At 47.0% G+C, this 21,908-nt stretch overlaps 1 protein-coding gene and 1 non-coding gene across 4 annotated transcripts in view; one reads left to right on the forward strand and one right to left on the reverse strand.

Moving 5' to 3' along the window:
* Positions 1 to 218: 218 nt before the first annotated feature.
* Positions 219 to 300, reverse strand: TRNAL-UAG (transfer RNA leucine (anticodon UAG)). Its single transcript has one exon. It is a non-coding gene; the product is annotated as a tRNA-Leu (tRNA).
* Positions 301 to 8,425: 8,125 nt separating this feature from the next.
* EEF2K (eukaryotic elongation factor 2 kinase) overlaps positions 8,426 to 21,908 on the forward strand; it is a 59,044-nt gene continuing 45,561 nt past the window's right edge. Inside the window, exons 1-2 of one of the 3 annotated variants that reach the window (XM_058569918.1) lie at positions 8,426 to 8,783; positions 19,355 to 19,495. The gene's annotated coding sequence lies outside the window, so the exon portion shown is untranslated. The remainder of the gene's footprint in view (positions 8,784 to 19,354; positions 19,496 to 21,908) is intronic. The other 2 variants (XM_058569916.1, XM_058569917.1) reach the window with 2 other exon arrangements.

Consider the following 21,908-nt stretch of genomic DNA (forward strand, 5'->3'; position numbering starts at 1 on the left):
GGGGCATTGATGGGTTTGTGTACTAGGCTAGGGAGTGAGAGAATCTGCGCTTCAGTTTCTTCCTCCCCCGCTCCCCATTCCCTTAAAAAAAACTGAGCGTCAGAAAGGAGAAAAGGGGAAGACAGATATAGAAAGGTTGAAAGGATCTGTAGATGGGGAAGACAGATATAGAAAGGTTGAAAGGATCTGTAGATGGAAAAATTAGATCAACGAGGGTGTGGCAGCGGTGGGATTCGAACCCACGCCATCGAAATGACTGGAGCCTAAATCCAGCGCCTTAGACCACTCGGCCACGCTACCTCCCACTCCTAGGACGTTCTACTTAGACTGTATTAGTGGAATGACGCAGCGCTTCATGCTCCGTAAGCCCCGCCCTCGTAGATTTGCGCATGCCCTATATCAGCCTGAAGTTTCCTCAACCCGTTACCCCGTGCTAACTCATGGCTTCCTTCCTTCCTGGGAGTCACAGTGTTCTTGTGATCGGCAGCAATAAGTACAGTAGGGACGCAGCATTAAAAAGGAAAAAAGAGTTCCAGAATGTTAAACATTAATATCCACTTCTCACGTATGTTTGCATTGGATTTTCCGTGAGCGTGGTATACTGCCTACGGCCACCTGGGGGCAGTGCCGCGCTGCTGCTTCTTCCCAGCCCGGCTGCGGGTCCCGCGGGAAATCCGGATTTACACGGAACCGGGCTGGATCCCCATCCTGCGGATTCTCCAGCCCTACCTCAGGTCACCTCTGCAGCTCTGGGTGGCCCCATGGCCTGGCCCCTGCCCCGGCTATGTAAGAGTCACGGGTCCAGGGAGGAGAAGCATTGAACGTTGTTACAGATCATTTGCACGTGTGGGCTCTCTCACTCATAACTATTATATGCGTCTTACAGAGGAAGAAACTGACGCTCCGAGAGGCTAAGTTGTCTCAGTTGTCCCAGGCGGAGCCAGCATTCCCCAGCCTCCCAAGACCCAGTGTTCTTCTATGTAGACTATTTCAGTGTGTTTTTTTAATGCAATAAATACAGAGCAAATACATAGTACATAAATCAATATATGGCAAACCTCCTTTTCCTACCACCCAGAATTAATGGTTAACATTTTGCATATTAGCTTAAAATATTTTTTAATAAAAAATAAAATGAACAGTATATATAAGATTCAAGTCTCCTTTGACATCCCCAAGTTCTATTTCCCTTCCTCTTTCCTCAGGAGTTTCAAATTCTTTTTGTCCACTTTTTTCTAATTTTACATACACATAGGCTGTTCTTGCATGTTTAAGGAAAAAAACAAACAAAAATCCAGTGTAGTAAAGATATTCAGGCAACTGGGTGTGGTAAGCTGAATAATTAGAGAAGGAGATGTGAAGATAGAAACAGAGTTTGGAGTGATGCAGCCACAAGCCAAGGAATTCGGGCAGCCTCTGGAAGCTGGAAAAAGTAAGGAAACCAATTCTTCCCTCCAGCCTCCAGAAAAAAACATAAGGTGCCTGATACCTTAGTTTTAGGACTTCTCACCTCCAGATCTGTCAGACAACTGTGTTATCTTAAGCCACTAAACTTTGTTAAAGCAGCAAGGAAACCAATACAGTAGGTAGACCCATGGGCTTGGGAATCACACAGCCTGAGCCTTCGCTAGATGTGTGACCTTAAGAAAGCTACTTTTCTCTGGGCCTTAGTTGCTCATCTTGATAATGGGGTGATAATAATAGGTTCACAGGATTTGCTCTGAGAATTAAATTCATTCCTTCTGCAAATATTTCTTGAGCACCTACAATGTGTCAGGAACTGTTCTGGGCACTTGGCCACATCAGAGAACAAATCAGACAAAGAATAATTGTAGTAATGTGTGTCACGCACTTAAACAGATCCTTGACACATAGTGAGCCGGGTAATCGTGGTAACTCCAGGTACCTGAACGCTCCGTTTCCTTCTCAACGTGCTCACCACAACAGTTCTTACATGGGCGCTAATGACTTGGTGGTATTCCACAAACATCTCCCCCACCCCCTGCCCCGAGCAGGTGTTTATGAGTCTCTCCTGGGAGGATACTGGGCCCTGCTAGAATATCAATTCCAGGAGGGCAGGTGATGGTGTCTTGTTCACCCATTGCTATATCCCCAGGACCTGGAAGAGTGTTGGCAGCAAGACTCTTCCTTGAACCAATGGTTTCTCATCCTTGGTTAAGGCCACTCCATCTTGCTATGTGGACTTCGACAAAGTCAGAGCAAATGCTTCTGACTGAGCTGCTCAACACGAGAGCTCACAGAACCTTGATCCGGACACAGTCAGACTGTGGTCTGCTCTTCCAGAAGATCACACCCTGCAGCTACAAGAAGGAAGCAGAGATCTCTTTGGGTGATACCCCTACAATGACTCAAAGCATCCTCCAGTAGTTGCACCAATTGCCAGCAGCAACCTTCCTCCACCCCAACTCTCTCTCTCTCTCTGATCATTTAATTCAAGTGAACATTAATCCTGTGCTTATTAGACCTAATCAGGCAAAAAGCAGGTCTTCTGGGAGAAGAGCTGTTTCCAGAGCTGCTCAAAACCGTCATGCCTGAGGCATTTCTCCAACAGAACAAAAATCCAGCGGAAGCAAGGCCGTGAGCTCATCCACTCCAATGAGAGCGTTGCTCCACCCGCCTGTCTCCCTACTGGCCTCCCACAGTCTTGCTGACTTGGCTTCTCCAGTGATTTATGCCTCCAAGGGTGACGCTGCGAGGGCAGCTCCTATGCAAAGCCAGCCCCAGCTAGACAGGGTGGAGAGGCCACAGAAACCAGAGCAACTGGGATCTGTTCTGTTTTGGGGTTTTTTGGTTCGTTTAAGTGACATTTACAAAGAACTTTTCAAAAGTAATACATGTTCCCTGTTGAAACTCGGGCAAAGAAAGAAAAGCACAATTAAGAGTATAAAATCACTTTTAATTAGACTCTGTCAATGCTTTGGTAAAGGAAGTTGTATTTTGTCTTTTTAATTTGGAATGTAATGTAATGCATACTCATTGTAAATTTTTTTTTAAATGTCAAATCATATGTATAAAGTTAAAGGAAAATTCTCTCACTCACCACCTCCCTCCTTCACAACCAAATACCACAGCTCAGAAGTAACCACTGTAAAGAATAACAGTTTATCAGCATCCTTTCAGATCTTTTCCTATGCACGTGTATGGGCAAAGGGAAAGAGGGGCCCAAACATGCCCCACCCTAATCCTGGGATTTGCCTTGCACAAGGGAATGGGAGAAACACGCCATCCAAAAGACAGAGCAGTGGTCATCATATGGCTCTGTGAGGCTTTCTGTAGCTGCGGGTGGGCCATGGATGGCTCTGTGATGGCTTCATTTCTCGTGCCCAGTAGGCCTGGGACCTTCTGAGCCAAGGAAGACTTTAGGCTGCTGCTTAAAAACATCCCACCGTGGTTGCCAAGGGTTGAGGTTGGCAAAGCACAGAGGACTTTTAGGCCAGTGATTATACTCTGTATGATACTATAACGGTGGATACATGTCATTATATTTTCGTCCAAACCCACAGAATGTGCAGCACCAAGAGTGAACCCTTATGTAAACTATGGACTTTGGGGGATAATGATGTGTCATTGTAGGTTCATCAATTGTAACGCATGTCCCATTCTCGGGGGGTTGTTGATAATGGGGGAGGCTGTGCATGGATGGGGCAGGGGAGATGTGGGACATCTCTGTACCTTCTGCTCAATTTCGCTGTGAACCTAAAACTGCTCTACAACCCCCATGGACATGGTCTCCTGTGGACAGGGGATCTGAGCAGTCAACACTTGAGAACCATTTCCCTCCTGTGGCATGTGTGGCTAGTGCAGTACTCCAAACTTCTCTGAGCCTGTGGGAGGATGACACCCACTTCCTTGAACCTGGCAATAGCCACGTACCTATGACTGGGCTAGTGCATGTAAGAGCTGGAGTATTCTTCCCAGCAACCTCTCTTCTGCGGCCACACCCTGAAGCACCATGGTGAGATGGAGGCACCCCTTTTGCGGGGTAATAGTTTTATTGCAATATAATTCACATACCATACAATACACCCATTTAAAGTGTATAATTCACTTTTTTTAGTATTTTCACAGAATTGTGCAACCATTACCACAATCAATTTTAGAACATTTTCATCACCCCCAAAAAGAAACCCTGTACTTACTAGTAGTCACTTCATGTTCCCTCCAAACGTCCTTCCCAGCCCCAGGCAACCAATAATCTATCTTCTGTCTTTATGAGTTTCTCTGTTCTGGACATTTCATGTAAATGAAATCATATAATATGTTGCCTTTTGCGTCTAACTCCTTTCACTTAGCGTAATGTTTTTAAGGTTCATCCATGTTGTAGCATGTGTCAGTGCTTCATCCTTTTTATTGCCAAATAATATTCCATTGTATGGATGTACCACATTTTGTTTAACCATTCATCAGTTGACGTTTGGGTTCTTTTCACCTTTTGACTATTATGAGGAATGCTGCTGTGAACATTTGTACATAAGTTTTTGTGGGGACATATGTTTTCATTTATCTTGGATATATACCTGGGAGTAGAATTACTGGGTTACATGGTAACCCCATGTTTAATTTTTTCTCTTTCTTTTTTTCCTGAGGAAGATTCACCCTGAGCTAACATCTGTTGCCAATCTTCCTCTTTTTTTTTTTTTTTTGCTTGAGGAAGATTAGCCCTGAGCTAACATCTGTGCCAATCTTCCTCTACTTTATATGTGGGTCGTTGCCACAGCATGGCTGAGGAGTGGTGTAAGTCTGCACCTGGGATCCAAACCCACGAACCTGGGCCACTGAAGTGGAGCACATGAACTTAAGCAGTATGCCATGTTTAATTTTTTGAGGAATTGCCAAACTGTTTTCCACTTTCCATTCCTTCTAGCAGTGTATGAGGGTTCCAATTTCTCCACATCCTTGCTAACATCTGTTATTATCTGACTTCTTGATGCTAGCCATCCTAGTGGGTGTAATTTTGATTTGCATTTTTCTAATGGTTAATGATGTTGAGTATCTTTTCATGTACTTATTGGACATTTGTATATCTTTGGAGAAATGTGTGTTCAAATCTTTTGCCCACTTTTAAATTGGGTTATTTATCTTTTTATTATTGAGTTAGAAGAGCTCTTTATATGTTCTATCTACAATCCCTTATCAGATATATGATTTATGAATATTTTCTCCCATTCTCTGAGTTGTCTTTTCACTTTCTTGAAGATATCTTTTGCATCCTGCGGGTTATTGAATCCTGTGGATTACTCTAGTAGAGGGAAAAGGAGAAAAACCCAATCCTTGTGGGCAAGGAGAGGCATTTTTCTAATAGAGGTGGGGATTTTGTCCCTCAGAACTTGGAGAGGAGATGTTTGTCCACATGAAAAAAAGGGAGGGCAGGCTTCACGACAGGGGAGCAAGACTTGGAACTGGACAGTGAAGAGTCCCCTGTGAAGGGTTATTCTTCCTCTTGGATACTGTAACATTGAGGGTACAATTTCATTTTTTTCCTCCTATATTTAATTCTCTTTTGCTATTCCAAACTCTTCAATAAAATTTGAACAGCTTTGTTTGATGGTTGAAGGAGGTGATTAAGGACTAAGCAAAAACCAAGAATGATCTGACCCACATCTCTTTGCTGAGGCCACCCAGGGCACCTGCCTTCCTAAAGCTACTGGAAGTGACGCCTCCTCCCCCTTCAGAGCTCAAATGTCATTTCTTCAGAGAAGCCTTCCTGACTAGCTTTGCCTTAATCTCTCACTGCCCCCTACACTTCTCACTCATAGCACACTTCACAGTTTATATTGGTAAGCAATAATGACTACTTGAGAAATTTCTGTTTTCCCTTTTCCTATCCCGTTAGACAGCCCTCTGAAGGCAGGCCTTTCCCCCAACTCCTAGCGCAATACTTGGCACACAATAGAATTTTAATAAATATTTGCCATAAGAATGAATGACCAGGGGCCAGCCCCAGTGGCCTAGTGATTAAGTTTGGCATGCTTTGCTTTGGCGGCCCAGGTTCAGTTCCCAGGCGTGGACCTACACCACTCATGCTGTGGCGGCAACCCATATACATAAAATAGAGGAAGATTGGCACAGATGTTAGCTCAGGGTGAATCTTCCTTAGGAAAAAAAAAAAAATGAATGCCCAGAAAGGCTTACATGCTACCAGCTCAACAACTCCTTGGAAAAGAGAAATTCTTTTTTTTATGGTTACTATAAAGGCCCAGATTAGTATCTCATTGGCCTGGCTTGGGTCATGTGTTTGTCCCTGAACCAGTCAATGAGGCTAAAGGGATGGAATATGCTGATTGGCCAGATCTCGTCATGTATCCATTCTTGAAGCCAGGGGAGTGGGGAGGGTTAGTCTCATGAACTGAGAATAGGGTGGGCTTGTCCCCTGAAGACAAATCAAGATGCTCATGCAAAGAAGGGGGATTTCTGCTGGGCAGACACAAATTACAGAGGCTGAGAGAAGTTAAATAACTTGCCCAAGGCCACAGAGCCATAAGTAGTGCAGGTTTTTTTTTGGGGGGGGGCTTGGACAGACTAGCTCAGACTCTTTGTTCCTGCCTGAGTTTCCCATGATCAGATTTTCAGGTGCAATTTTGTCCTTTGACAAAAGCCACAGGAGTTTTCTCAAGACGACCAAAGGAGCCAGCATTTCAAACCAAAATATCTTCTAGATCTTGTATTTTCCAAAACTTGTAGCACAGAGGCCAAAGGATAAAACACTCAATGATGGGTTTCAGGACCATTTCTTTTTTTTCATTCCACCACCACCTTATGAGACGCTGCCTGTGTGTTGCTCCCCTGCTCAGGCCTCATAAACTTGAAACCTACTCCGTGCAGAGGTCCAAGCAGCTGGTAAACTGAATGCCTTTACTCTCCTAAGGGAATCTGAATTTTCAGGGGCCTCAAAAACTGAAGAGTCAAGATTTAGGGACAGGACACTTGAGGGGCCAGTATATACCCAGATCTGGAACAAATCCTGGCTCTGCCACTTACTAACTGTGTAAACTTGGGAAAGTCACTTAACCTGCCTCAGTCTCCCTGTGTATGAAGTGGGTGCAATAAGAGGGTTGTGATGAGAATTAACAGAGATAATGCCTGTAGAACAATTGCATGGCACAAAGGGAATGCCCTGTAAATATCAGCTCCTATTATTATGTCCCCAAAATGGCACGTCAAAGCAGGCATTACAAATAACAAGTGGCTCTTGACCACAGAAACATGTTCACAACCTAGCGTTGAGGGAGAAAAAGGAGCAATAAATAAGGAGTCTACTCTTGTTAGGAAACATGTAAATAGACCCACATGCATACCAGATGTCGGCATGTCCCTGTGTCTGGTCTGCCTGCACCTGTGGTCTGTGTTTGCCTAGAGCTCACCTGGACTAAAACTCAGCCCTCCCTCCAGTTCCATGGGAGAATTTGGTCAGTGCTGGGCAGCTTCCGCCTGTGCCCTCCCTCCCTCTCACCTGCGGGATCCTTCAAATTCCTCTCCCCTTTTACTACACAGAGTAACTCAGCAGACCACAAACCCGCAGGAGACCTGAAATATAGATGCCCTTTGCCAAGAGGAGCCACCTTGCAAATCTTTTGGGCAAGCCTATAGCTACAAGCCTCAGTTTTATGATCTGTAAAATAGAGCTATGAAACCTGCCTCCTGTTGGTGTGAAGATGGAATGAGATAAATCACTCAATAAATATCACTGTTATATTTATTTCTAAAATAAGAGTTGTGAAATTTCTAAAATTTCACTAGAAAAGTATCTGGCAGGAGATAATATCAACATGTTCACAGCAGTTATCATTTAGTTTTATTTCCCTTTCTTCTTTATACCTTTCCGTATTTAGCCATTCATTCCACGGGTATTTATTAAGCACTCACTATGTGCCAGGCCCTGTGCTAAGAGTTAGGAATACAGCAAAGTACTAGACAGGTAAGGAACTCTAGAGGGGATATTAATCAGACAATTAAACAAATATTTGCAATTGTCATAAGTGCCTAAGTTTTTACACAGCAGAAATCAGAAAAAAAACAAAAGCAATTTCTGATAAAAAATATTTTAAGGTTATGCATAGAGACTTAAACGATGAGATCAGATTATTAGTGATCTTGGAACGCACTTGAATACAGGAACTAGGCAGGCAGCAGACGGAGAACGGCAAGGCAGCGTGGGAGACGGGGCGGCCGGCTGCCCTTCTCGAATTACCCACTGGGAGGGCGCCCCCCTCGCAGTGGTTGCTAGGCCCGCCCCACGCATTGGATCCGGACGCCGTGTACTCAGCGGGCTGGGGAGCCGCGGGCGCAGCGCCCGTTATTGCGCTGGGGCCTCGGAGCCGGCGCCGGAGTTCCCCACGGCGGCTGCAGGAGCAGCGGCGGCCACCGGGGGACGGCCACGTGAGCGCGGCGCCAAGCGCCCGCCCGGCCGCAGCCCCGCCCTGCCCGCCAGCGCCTGCCCCAGCCCCAGCCCCAGCCCCAGCTCGGCTTCTGCCGGGATCCGCCGCCCGGACGCCCCGCGCTGCAGCTGCCCCAGCTCCGCTGACGGTCGCCTGCGCTCGCGCCCCTGGCACGCGCCCCCCGCGCCCTGGGATCGATCCATCTGCTCCACGCGGCCCCCGCTGCCTCCCCGGAGCGCCGGCCCCGCGCCCCGCTCGCCGCTCCCCGGCACTCTCGGGGGGCTCTTCCGCCCTGCACCCTGGAGCACCGGGCCGCGAGCCTTTGCCAACTCGTCTGGATCCTCGCGGCCGTGGGCAGCGGCTGCGGCTCCTGTCGGCCCGAGGGAGGTAGGTGCGGGCCCCGGTTAGCCGGGGGTCCGGGATCGCGCGCCGCAAGCCTGCGCGCCCTGGTGCAGCCGGCGCCCCGAGCGCGCTGGGTCTTGGACTTGAAAGTGGGGCTCGAGGCGGCGCGGAAGGAGAGTGTGCGGCGCGCTTCTCTTGTGGTTAAACTTTTCGGGGCTCAGTGTTTGCTTCTGTAAAATGGGGGAGTTGTGCAGTTTAACGGCAGTGTCTATTGAGAAAACACTTGGCACGCGGCGGGCTGGGAGAGGCAGTTTGGGCGCCTCCGTCCGGGGCGCCTCGGCGCCCGCAAAGGGTGGGGGCAGCGCTGCCATCCTGTCCTCTGCAGGGCTTGGAGCCGCATCCCCCACCTCGGCCCCTGAATAAGAGGCCCGAATTCCCCGAACCTCCAAGACAGTGTAGACGCGCCCTTGCTGCATTGTTGGCTACGGGAGTTAGGGTGTTGGCAGGTTCCGTTGACAAGTGCGCCAAGGGGCCAGGCATTAATATGCGAGTGGCGGCGCGGGGGCGGGGGCCTCTGGGTAAGTCCCGGCCTAGATCTGCCTGCGTCAGCGTGGGGGGATTGCGAGAAAGCAGCCCAGCTGCGCCCCTAGTGTGACAGATGGGCTGCATGGGAGGGGGTCGCTACGTCTGCCTTGTGGAGACGCTCTCTGGGAGCCTGACTTCTGGGTCCTCGGCCCTGGGCGCTGCCTGTCTTGGGGCCACTCAGCCAAGAAATTGGGTAACCTCGTCCACCCTCTGATTTTACTGAGGAGGAAACCGAGGCTTAAGGTGGTCTAACAGCAGACTCTAATAAGCAAGATGGACTAAGTGTGGGAGTACAGAGCAGGGAGGTGGGAGCTGATAATGCCCACTGTGTGGATGTGTGTGTGGGGGGGGAGGGTTATCGGGGAAGGCTTCCTGGAGGAGGAGATGTTTGAACTGAGCTGGAAAGGATGCTAGGGGAAGGAGGTGGGGTTTAGAGATAGAGGTATGCAAGTGTCTTCCTTCTCTGTGGCCTCCACAGCACCTTACATTCATTCCTTTGTTCGTGTATTAATTCAACAAATGCAATAAAGCTTCTTGATGACATGAATTCAAGTGTAACATGTTTGGGATTGCCATCCCCCCTTCTCTCAGTCCCCTTCTCAAGGAAGGGATTGCTGGGCTGGGGTCTCAAGTTCTTATCTTCTGCAGGAGGTGGGGGGAAGCAGGAAGTCAGGGCCCAATGGTTACTTGAAATGGTTTCAGTTTACAAGATCAACTGTGTACATTTTATAATTTACAATTTTTTTCTTTTGTGCTTTTTGTGACAGTCCTTTTTTGGCTGATTAAAGATATTTCACTAATTTGATTTTAAAATATTTTTAATGTATTATGTGGCAGAGACGGCTACTGGTCACCAATACCCACATTCTCTTCTTCCTGGGGTATCACCTGGACACATTTCCCAGGCTCCCTTACAATTTTGGTGGGCCACATGACTGAGTTTTGGCTGATGGAATGTGATCAGAAATAGTGTGTGCCCCTCTCAAGCTTGGACCCTAAAAACCTCCCCCTCTTTCCCCATTTACCAGATGAGTTGGGAGGACTCTGAGGGCCTAGAGGAAGGCAGAGCCACAAGCTGGAAGGAGCCTGGGCCCCTGAGTGACCATGGAGCAGAGCTTCTCCTTTCCACCTCCCCTGGTGGTCTGTGGCTTCTGCTAAAGAGAGTGGGGCTCCAGTAAGCTCTTTGGATGGTCTGTGGGTGTGAGTGGGGCTTGTTGGCTATGGCCTTCCTCTCGGGGTGATCTGGCTGGGCTGTTCCACTGGAGAAGGGTATCTTTAGGCCTTTTTTCTCACACTGGTCAGATTCCCCAAAGACGACTTGTCCTGTCTTCAGCAGGATTGGTGTCTGGTTGCCAGGACACTGAGAGCACTGTGGAAGAAAATTGAGGGTCAACAGCAGAAACTTGGATTTGTTTAAGCTCATTCTCTAGGATTCACTCTTTCTGGTCTGATTCTTAAAGCTAAAGCAGAAAAAATTGATGATGAGGACTACATTCAAAGTAACAGCAGCTGGCTGGACTAATTAAAAAATAAAAGTTTTTGTGTTGGGGAGATCAGTTCTGCTGACCAAGAAGCTTACCCCAGTGAACTGAGAATGTTCTAGAAGAAGGTGGTCATAGTGACCACCATGGGATGAAAGAGGCTTGAGCCTTAAAGCGTCGCTGGATTAAACTCTTGTAGCCAAGGCTGATGGGCACAAGCAAGAAGCCTCCAAACGAAGGGAGGAGTGAGTCACTAACAGGCTGATGATAAAGTAGATGACATTCTCTGGGTCCCCATAGTCCCAGGACTGTGGAACACCCAGAGAAGCATTTTAAATGGCTGGAAAGTCAGAGGGTGGACAGTGTTCAGTTCTTCAGTGTGACACTTTCTAGACTTAACGACAACTCCACCGGGAGTGGCTGAAAAGCAGGTGACTCAACTGCAGAGAATTTCTCTAGGCCACTGGTTCTCAAACTTTAGTGCCCATCAGAACCACCTGGAGGGCTTGTTTAAACACAGATTGTTGGACCCACCCCCAGAGTTTAATTCAGTAGGACTGGAGCAGGCCTGAGAATTTGCACATCTAACAAGTTCCCAGGTGAGGCTGCTGCTGCTGCTGCTGGTCCCAGGACCACACTTTTGGAAGGACTGGGTTAGCCAGTGATGACTGAGTGAAAGCCCGGCATTCAGCCTGCACTGGCCTCAAACTCAATCTCCCACTTTCTAGCCATGTGATCTTGGGCACATCACTTAAACTTTGTGTTCCTCAGTTTCCTCATCTGTAGGATAAAGCTAATAGTGCTTACCTCCTGGGGTTCAGGGGAGGCTTCCTAGAGGAGGTGACATCTAAGCTGAGACCCGAAGGATGAGCAGAGGAGTTGGCCAGGGGACGAGTAGGGAGGGCAGGCTGGGGCCTATGCCAGACGGAGGCCACAGTGTGTGCCACGCCCAGGGAGAGGGGATCCCATGTCCCCCAGGGAGCTGAGAGGAGTTAGGTAGCAAGTGCATTGTAAGTGATACTGAAATGCTATGAATCTGTTCTGGGCTATGTGTCTCAGGGCAGGATCACAGTGGAGGGGAAGCCGACAGGGTGCAGAAAATGGGCTGCCAGGATGGGCCTGGAAGCAGCGCCAGGTTACTTCTGCCCACATTCCATTAGCCTGAATGCAGTCACATGGCCCCACCTAGATGCAAAAGGTGCTGGGAAATGTAGTCCCTGGCTGGTGAGGTGAGCACAAATCCGTGGTGGAGAGCTCGCTGTCTATGCCACCGAGGCTTTTTCTGGCCCCTGGCCATCTCTCTCACCTCTTCACTTTGCTCACTCTGCTCTTTGTTGAATGAGTGAATTTTATAGATAAGGAAGCTGAGGCTCAGAGAGATTAAGTAATTTGCTCAAGGTCACTCAGCTAGTAGTGGCAGAGGCAAGACTTGAATCCAGATCTGTTTGTCCCCAAAGTCTTGTTGGGCCAGAAACTGATCTTGTGTGCCTTTTCAGGGCCTGTCCATGATCCAGGCTTTCCTACTCAGGATCTCAGCCATGTCTTTGAGCTAAGTAACCCCCGGACGCCTTGTAATTATAACCCAATAGACCCTCTACTCCTCCACGCCTGCCGTGCCCATTGTATCAGCAGAAATTGCCAACTTTTCTCCAGTTGCTCATTCATTCATGCAACATGTGTTTACGGAGACATGCAACATGTGTGCCAGGCATTGTGCTCTGGGCTGGGAGCTAGAGAGGAAGAAGACACGGCCCCTTTTGTTTGAGACGCTCACATGGTCTGGCCACCGAGAGGCTGTGTAAACACAGAGTTCCCCTGAGAAGTGAGACATGCTGTATCCATGGTCTGATCTGCCAGGAGTACAGAGTGTCCTGGCTACATGAGACGGGTGCCCAGCAAGTGATTAAAAATTAAAATTCAAGCTCTCTTGTGCATTTTATTAATTGAAGTTATAATTATAATATTCTGTGTTTCTATTCCAAAATGTATTTTTCTAATTTTTAAAACAATAAAACAGCCTTTGCACCATAACAGTGTTACATAAACAGAGCACAGTGTACTGCAATGATATTTTTATGAGCCTTTGCAGAGTGAGTGTTGCCTTATCTCCTTCGGTTCAGCCTTGGGTTGCTGTTCTTATCAGTGAGTAAGCTAATTTTGCTGTCTCTTTCTGGCGTGCATGGAGGTTTGTTTTTAAAGAGGAGAAGAGGGAGAGAAGATTGGGGAGGGCTCCTTGGGATTCCACCAGAATTATTCTAGAGCAGAGTTTCTCAGCCTCAGCACTATTGACAGTTTGGCTGGATAATTGTTGTGGGAGCTGTCCTGTGCATTGTAGGATGTTTAGCAGCATCCCTGGTCTCTACCCACTAGATGCCAGTTGCACTCCTAGAGTTGTGACAACCAAAAATGTCTCCAGACATTGCCAAGTGTCCCCCAAGGGGGCAAAGTTGCCCCAGATTGAGAGCCACTGTTCTAGACTATATTTGTTTCCAACTATTGCTCCTGAAACAAATTACGGAAAACTTAATGGCTTAAAACAACACAGATTTATTATCTTATGATTCTGGAATTCAAAAGCCAAGGTGTCATCAGTGCTGTGTTCCTTCTGGAGGCTCTAGGGAAAATCTGTTTCCTTGTCTTTTCCAGCTTCTAGAGATCGCCCGCATTCCTTGGCTTGTGGCCCTTTTCTCCATTTTCAAAGCCAGTTGCAGAGCATCTTCAAATCTTTCTCTGTCTGTGACCCCTGCTTCTGTTGTCATATCTCTTCCTCCAATTCTGACCCTTCTGCCTCATTTTCATAAGGACTGTGGTGATTACATTGGGCTCACTGGATAATCCAGGATAATCTCTCCATCTCAAGATCCTTAACTTCATCACATCTGCAAAATTCTTTTGCCGTGTAAGGGAACATGGTCACAGGTTCTGGGGATTAGGATGTGGACATCTTTGGGTGGCCATTATTCTGCCCACCACGTAGACTGTTTGTCCTCTGGGTGTCATGGAAATGCTTATGGAGAGTCTGGGGGGAGGGAGGTGACTTAGGGGGTGGAGGGTGGTCAGGGCATAATAGCAGCTGGTACTTTTGAGAGCCAGTTCTCTGCCAGGCACCGCGTGCCTGATCTCATTGAATCCTCAGAACAACTCCTGGGGTAAGTACAGTTAGCCGTCCTCTGCTTTACGGATGAGAAAAACACCCAGGGAAGGCTTTCTGGAGGAGGTAAAAATTTGAGCTGGATCTTGAAGGGTTTGTCAGGAAGTGGGGAAGGCATTCCAGAAAGAGGATCCTTCAGGCGCAAGAGCAGGGAGGTGAGAGCTTGGTCGTGAATGGGGACTGGTTCTTTGGCGGGGCGAGTAGGGCAGGTGAGACGGCAGGAGGGAGCAGATGGACGTGGACATCTGTGAATCCGTCCTTCTATTCTGACATTCTGACATAAACTGTATTATTTCTCTTAATAGTTTCAGTAAATGTTTATACATGTGAGGGGTATACAGACGTTAATAAGACACTGACATGAACTCTTAGTTTGATGCTTGACTTAGTAACTCCTGATGCTGCACTTTTGTTACCACCCTCCACCCCCCCATAAATAAGTAAAACACAGCTGGGAAAAGTACTTGATTAGCACTTGTGGAGCCCTGCTCAGTGCCAGGCACTGCGGGGGATATAGACTCTGGGAAGTCCCAGCCTGCCCCAAAGAGTCTGTTTAGAAGAGGGTCTCGCCTCCTCATGGGGGAGCCGGGATTCAAACCCGGGCCATGCAGCTTCAGGGCACATGGTCTCAGCCACCACGTTGGGCTTTTTTCTCTCCAGCTTTATGGAGATATAATTGACAAATAAAAATAGTATATATTTAAGATGTACAACGTGATGATTTGGTATACATTGTGAAATGATTACCGCAATCAAGCTAAGTAACACATCCATCCCCTCACATAGTTACCATTTTTTGTGTGTGAGAACAAATAAAATCTGCTCTCTTAGCAAATTTCAAGTATACAATGTGGTATTATTAACTACAGTCAGCATGCTGTACATCAGATCTCCAGGACTTACTCATTTTGCAGAACTGAAACTTTGGACCCTTTGACCAACATCTCCCCATTTTCTCCACCCCCAACCTGTGCTAACCGCCATTCTACTCTCTGCTTCTGTGAGTTTGGCTTTTTTAGATTCCACAACAAGTGAGACTGTATAATACGTCTTTCTGTATCTGGCTTCTTTCACTTAATGTGAAATCCTCTAGGGTCATGCATGTTGTTGCAAATGACAATATTTCCTTCTTTTTTGAGACTGACTAATATTCCATTGTTTGTGTATGTATGTATGTGTGTGTGTGGGGGGTGTATAGATAGATAGATAGATAGATAGATAGATAGATAGATAGATAGATAGATATGCACGCCACATTTTTTTTTTTTTTGTGAGGAAGATCAGCCCTAAGCTAACATCCATGCCAATCCTCCTCTTTTTGCTGAGGAAGACTGGCCCTGGGCTAACGTCTGTGCCCATCTTCCTCCACTTTATATGGGACGCTACCACAGCATGGCCTGACAAGCGGTGCGTCACTGCGCGCCTGGGACCCGAACCCGGGCCGCCAGCAGCGGAGTGCGCGCACCGCTAAACCACGGGGCTGGCCCCCCTGCCACGTTTTCTTTATCCATTCCTCTGTTGATGGACACCTAGGTTGTTTCTATACCTTGGCTACTGTGAATAAGGCTGCAATGAACATGGAGGTGCAGACACCTCTTCAAGATAGGTTTTTGTTTCCTGTTTGAGGGAAACGGAAGACTCAAGCTAGAGCTCAAGATATCATTGGAACAAGCCAGGTGCCGCCTGGGGCAGCCTCATTCTGCTCAGTTTCCCTCCCCAAGGTGGCCCCATTGGAGGGGGGCTGGCACTTCTCTGTCCCACAGCTCCTGTCACTACCAGGTGAGAAAGTCCACGTCGAGGCTTAGCGTAGCGCATGGGATGCAGTAAGCTGTCCACATGGGTTATTTGTCTGTCTTGTTTCAGTAGAAATTATGCATTTTTGAGGTCGATAGGAGCAAAGGTCTCTTCTGCTTTCTTATCACTCGTTTGCAGCTCAAAAGCCACATCTTTCCTTCTTTCTCACGGTGAGATGAACTCACGCTAACCTGTGAGAAACCCATAGTTCCTTCTGGGTGGTGGAATAAGGCAGAGAGTTCTTGGTGTGATATCTAAAGGAACCAGAAGAAGACCTACCAGTCTGGGGGGTGGAGTGGGGAAGGGGAGTGAAGCTAAAGTCTCATTTATCATACCAGGAAATCAATCGATAAAGACCAAAATAGGTAAATTACAAAATAGCAGAGAAAGCATATTATTTAGAGCTGTGGCGATATCTACCAGGAGGAACCTCTAGAAGAAGGAAGTGGTTGTCTCTGGAGGTGGGAAGCAGGGCTGCCCATGTAGGTTGCAAAGGTTGTTCACTCAAGTTGAGCAGTATTCAACCTATGTGGTCATACATGGTGGCCCTAGTAGAAAAGAGGTGTTATTTTTAACCATGTGCTTTAATAAAAGTGTTTTTTAATAATATACAATAGCCCTAAGTCCTGGCTGGGTTTTGGACTTTTCATATTGTAGGTGACAAAAAACCTATGTGTAACCAAGTCGTCTCCTGACCTCCCCAAAAAGGCAAGGGTTTATTGTATCATATAATTCAGAAGTCCAGGCGAGTACTTTGGCTTCAGGCACATTTGGATTCAGGGTCTCAAATGGTGTCATCACTATTCATTTTTCTCTTCATCTCTTGTTCTACTCTCTACTGAATGTCAGCTTCGTTCTCCAGTGGCCTCAGCCGCTGTCTCAGATTCATATCCTGCAGGAAGGGATTGATCTTCTCTTCCAGTCACTCAAGCTAAAGCCATGGGCTTACCTGGGGTTGGACTAGATTGATTTGACTTGAGTCACATGCCCACCTCGGAGCCAATCACTGTGGCCAGGTGCCTGAGCGCTGTGATTGGCTTAGACCTGGGTCATGTGACACACCCTATTACCTGGGGGTGGATCCCCAACCTTAACCACTGTGACCTGAGAGTTGGGGAAGGCAGATCCCGAATAGAAGCAGGTGTATGACACAAGGTGGCCCATAAGTCACTCTGTGCACTGTGGTGCATCAAGGACCAGGTGGGTTCTGCTGTTCTGGGCATATACTAGAGTGTGCACTGGCCGGCTCAGAGTGGGCCTCATTGGCTCTGGGGTGCTGGCTCCCTCGAGTGGCAGGTGGGAGATTGTAGCTCATTTCTACAGCAGGAAGGCAGCTCCTGGGGGTAAGGGGAGCCCGAAGGAGGACTAGTGGTCACTGTAGCTTGGCCTGAATGCCTTGGCCTGGGCATTGTAAACATTGCTCCCTGCCCCAACAGCTGCCAGAGGAGCCCTTTATAGCAAGACCCAGTGAGAGCGGTGGTTCCATGGCCAGAACCTAAAATAGCCTGTTCTCTGAGGACCCCTGAAGAAACTTGGCTTAGCTGCTGACCAGACGACCAGGTCACCAGCCTCGCTGGGACCCAAGGCTCAGCCCCCTTTATTTATGATAATAAAAATGATGATGACGATAAGAGCTACTGTGTCTTAGTGCTTGCTCTCTGCTAGCGCTGTCAGGTTAGTGGGGTGGGTACAACTCTGCATCCCAGATTATAGTGAGGATGCCAAGGCTCAAGAGATGAAGTCACACAGCCGGTAAGGGGCAGCTGGGGCTTGAACTCGAGTCTTCCTGACCCAGAACGCCACTCAGCTGCCTCTCCATAGAAGTATTCTCCCAGGGTGGGTCAGGGACTGGGAGGGGAAGATGCGGATGCCCAAGTGAAGGTGGAGGAGACCTTCTAGAAAATCCTGTTGTATTGGGAGCTGGGGTCCTGTTCCTAGTCTCAGGCTCTCTGTTTATAAGAGCAGGCCCCTTCTGTGGGTGGAGGGAAGCCCAGTTTAGATGGAGATTCCTAGGAGGCTGGGTGCCCAGACTGGTGTTGGAACAGGCATCAAGGGGCTGAGTTATGGGACAGTGAGGGCTCCTTGCCTGTCTAGTGGAATCCAGCATCCTCCGGGGACCCAGTCTTCATGGGCAAATGTGGGAGCAGCTGTCAAGTTAGGACTCTGAATTGAGGCCGTGGTTTTCCCAGGCTGACCCTACCCAGGCATCAACTTGTCATAAGTAATGTGATGTGACTTTTTATGATAATAGAGGAAAAGGGGCTATTGGACTGGATAGAATTAGCAAGTAGAGGAAAAAAAGAAAATTACAGTAGATTATATAAGTTTAGATAGCAAAATCTGAAGATTGTGAGTCCAGGACTATTATGCTGTCCCCTGATGTAAGATTATGCTGCCCCAGGCTCCCTCTGTCTCATGGCTCTGCCATCCTCAGCACGTGGCTTCCTCCTCATGGTTAAATATAGCTACTTGAGCTCCAGCCATCACAGCTCCATTCGAGCCAGCAGGAAGGAGAGAGAGCAGAAGGGCACACTCTCTCCCTTGAAAAACTCTTCCCTAAAGTTGAAGACACCCCTTCTGCTTATATTGCTCTGTCCAGAACTTCGTCACATGGTCAAATCTAACTGCAAAGGAATCTGGGAAATGTAGACCTTATTTGGAGTGACCATTTGCTTAGCCAAAAACTGATGGTTCTGTTATTAGGAGAGAGAGAACAGCTGTTTGGGGACAGTTAGCAGGTGCTGCCACAGCTGCCCTAAGAGCAAATTTATGACAACTGAAAAGCCATAAAACAGATCGCGCTCGCTCACTTCTGGGATAAGTATCAAGTGCCTGCCGAGTCCAAGGCACCGTGCCAGGCAGGGTCACAGCTGAGCCTGCAGCTCCTTTGGTTTCCCAGGACCGAGGAGAATGTCAGGTCTGTGGTAGGACGTGGCAAGGGCTGGGATTCTGGTCATAATTCCCCTGTGAACTAGCTGTGGAACCCCAGTCAGGCCACTTCCCCACTCAGCTCCCTCACAAATAGGCAGGGGGTGGGTGTTGGCGAGATGAATTATTTTGGTCAAGGTCACTAGCAGCGCAGCTGGGATTTGCACCTTTGGCAGCCCAGCTCCTGAGTCCAGGCTCTTAACCACTGGGCTACCCTGCCTGGAGGTTAGCAGGCTGAAGCTGTGCTTCTGGGCCCTCCCTGGGCACCATCCCGGCCCCCAGAGGTCAGTAACCTGGCTGGGCCTGCTGGCAGCTCCGGGCACCACACCGCCTTGATCAGCATGGATTCTGGCCAAGGGCTGACCAGGGCAGAGTAGGCACTGGGGCTGCGAGTGGCCAAAAATGGGGAGAAGTGGGCACAGGGCCCAGGGAATATCAGGTGGCTCAGGCTTGGGATCCAGGCGGTGACAGTATCGTGCCCAAAGGGTAGGGAACAGACTCTACAGTTGACTCATAGAGCAGCGATTTTCAAACTGAGTCGAGAAATCAGTGTGAGTGGTGCATTAAGGAAAGAGAATAAAAATAAAGAAAAATAAACAAGCAAAGAAAATAGCAGAGTGCATTGTGTAAAATCAGGCTAAGTACAGTTTCCTGAAATTTTAATTTACATTTTGTAGGTGTGTCCTCGGTTAGGATAGAAATATATTGCCTGCTGTGATAACTGTCAAGAAAGTGCCAAGGCCTCAGATCTAGAAGACTGTCTGCTGATGGAAAGAGCTGTTAAGAATAATTGAAATTATTGCCTTGACCTAAAAAAGGTTTGAAATTTTTTTCACTTATTTATTATTTTGTATTGAAAGCAATCCAGCTTTGTAAAAAGTTAAAACGGGGGCCGGCCTGGTGGCGTAGTGGTTAAGTTTGTGCTTTCCGCTTCAGTGGCCCTGGGTTCATCAGTTCCGATCCTGGGCATGAACCTACTCATGGCTCATCAAGCCAGGCTGGGGCGGTGTCCCACATAGGAGAACTAGAAGGACCTGCAACGAGGTTATACAACTATGTACTGGGGTTTTGGGGAGAAAAAAGAAAAAGAGGAAGATTGACAACAGGTGTTAGCTCAGGGCCAGTCTTCCTCGGAAAAAAAAAAAGTTAAAACAGTATAGAAGTGTACAAAGTTTTAAAAAGTTCCCTTCAGGGCCGGCCGGGTGGTGCAGCGGTTAAATGTGCTCACTCTGCTTCGGCAGCCCTGGGTTTGCAGGTTCGGATCCTGGGCGTGCACCGACGCACCGCTTGTCAAGCCATGCTGTGGCGGCATCCCATATAAAGTAGAGGAAGATGGGCATGGATGTTAGCCCAGAGCTAATCTTCCTCAGTGAAAAAAAAAAAAAAAAGAGTAGGATTGGCATCGGATGTTAGCTCAGGGCTGGTCTTTCTCACAAAACAAAACAAAAGTTCCCTCCAACCCCAGCTCCCAGTACCAGTGCCCATCCTGGCACTGGGCGAGTTCCCGTGGGTCCTTCAGGAAAGTTTTAATGCATCTACAAATGTCCTTTTTCTTTTAACACAAATAGGATCATCTGCTCTTCTGCAAGTGCTTTTTAAATTTAACGGTTTTTCTTGACTGTCTTTTTTGTAACTTTACCTTTATTGAAATATAATTCACAAACCTTACTTACAATCCACGTATTTATACACTTCAGTGATTTTTAGTATATTCACAGTCAAGCAACCAACACCACAATCAATTTTAAAATATTTTCCTCAACTCAAAAGAAACCCCACGCCCATCAGCAGTCATTCCCCATTTCCCCCCAACTGTCCTCTCCCCCATTCCTAGGCAACCACTCATGTACTTTCTGTCTTACAAATTTGCTGTCTCTGGACATTTCATATAAATGGAATCGTTGAATATATGGTCTTTCATGACTATCTTCTTTCACTTATGTGTTTTTAAGATTCATCCATGTATCAGTACTTCATTCCTTTTTATGGCTGAATAGCATTCCAGTGTATGAGTAGACCACATTTTGCTTATCCATTCATCCATCGATGGACATTTGGGTTGGTTCTCCTTTGGCTATTATGAATAATACTACTATGAACGTATGTGTACAAGATTTTGTGTGGACAAGTTTTCATTTCTCTTGAGCATATAGCTAGGAGTGGAATTGCTGAATCATATGGTAATTCTGTGTTTAACTTTTTGAGGAACTGCCAGACTGTTTTCCAAAATGGCTGCACCATTTTACATTCCCACCAGTGGTGTAGGAGGGTTTCAATTTCTCCACATTGCCATCACCTATTTTCCGTTTTTTTGATTATATCCATCCTAGTGATATGGCTTTGATTTGTATTTCCCTAATGGCTAATTATGTTGAGCATATTTTCATGTGCTTATTGGCCATGTGTATAACTTCTTTAGTGAAATGTCTATTCAAATCCTTTGCCCATTTTTTATTTGGGTTGTCTTTTTATTGTGAAGTTACATGAGTTCTTTACACAGTCCCTTATCAGACACATGATTGCAGAAATTTTCTCCCATTCTGTAGGTTGTCTCTCCACTCTCTTGGTGGTGTCCTTTGAAGCACAAAAGTTTTTCGTTTTGGTGATGTCCATTTATCTGTTCTTTTGGTGTCCTATCCTCGGCTTTGCGTAACCCAACATCACAAAGATTTTCTCCTGTATTTTTTTCTAAGAGAGTTAGAGTTTTAGCTCTTATATTTAAGTCGTTGATCCATTTTGAGTTAATTTTTGTGTATAATGTAAGCAAACGATTCGACTTTATTCTTTTGCATGTGTATATTCACTTGTCCCAGCACCATTTTTTGAGAAGATTTTTCTTTCCTTGTTGCATTGTCTTCACACCCCTATCAAAAATCAATTGGCTATAAATGTGAAGGTTCATTTCTGGACTCTCAATTCTATTCCATTGGTCTATGTCTGTCCTTATGCCGGTGCCAACTGTCTTGATTACTGCAGTTTTGTAGTGAATTTTGAATTCGGGAAGTGTGACTCCTCCAACTTTGTTCTTCTTTTTCAAGATTGTCTTGGCTATTCTGGGTCCCTTGAATTTCCATATGAACTTTCGGATTAGTTTTTTAATTTCTTCAAAGCAGCCAGCTGGGATTTTGATAGTGATTAAGCTGAATCTGTAGATCAATTTGGGGAATATTGCCATCTTAACAATATTCAGTCTTCTGATCTGTGAACATGGGATGTCTTTCCACTTATTTA

Source organism: Diceros bicornis, chromosome 26 (genome assembly GCF_020826845.1).
Source record: "Diceros bicornis minor isolate mBicDic1 chromosome 26, mDicBic1.mat.cur, whole genome shotgun sequence".
Lineage (NCBI taxonomy): Eukaryota > Metazoa > Chordata > Mammalia > Perissodactyla > Rhinocerotidae > Diceros > Diceros bicornis.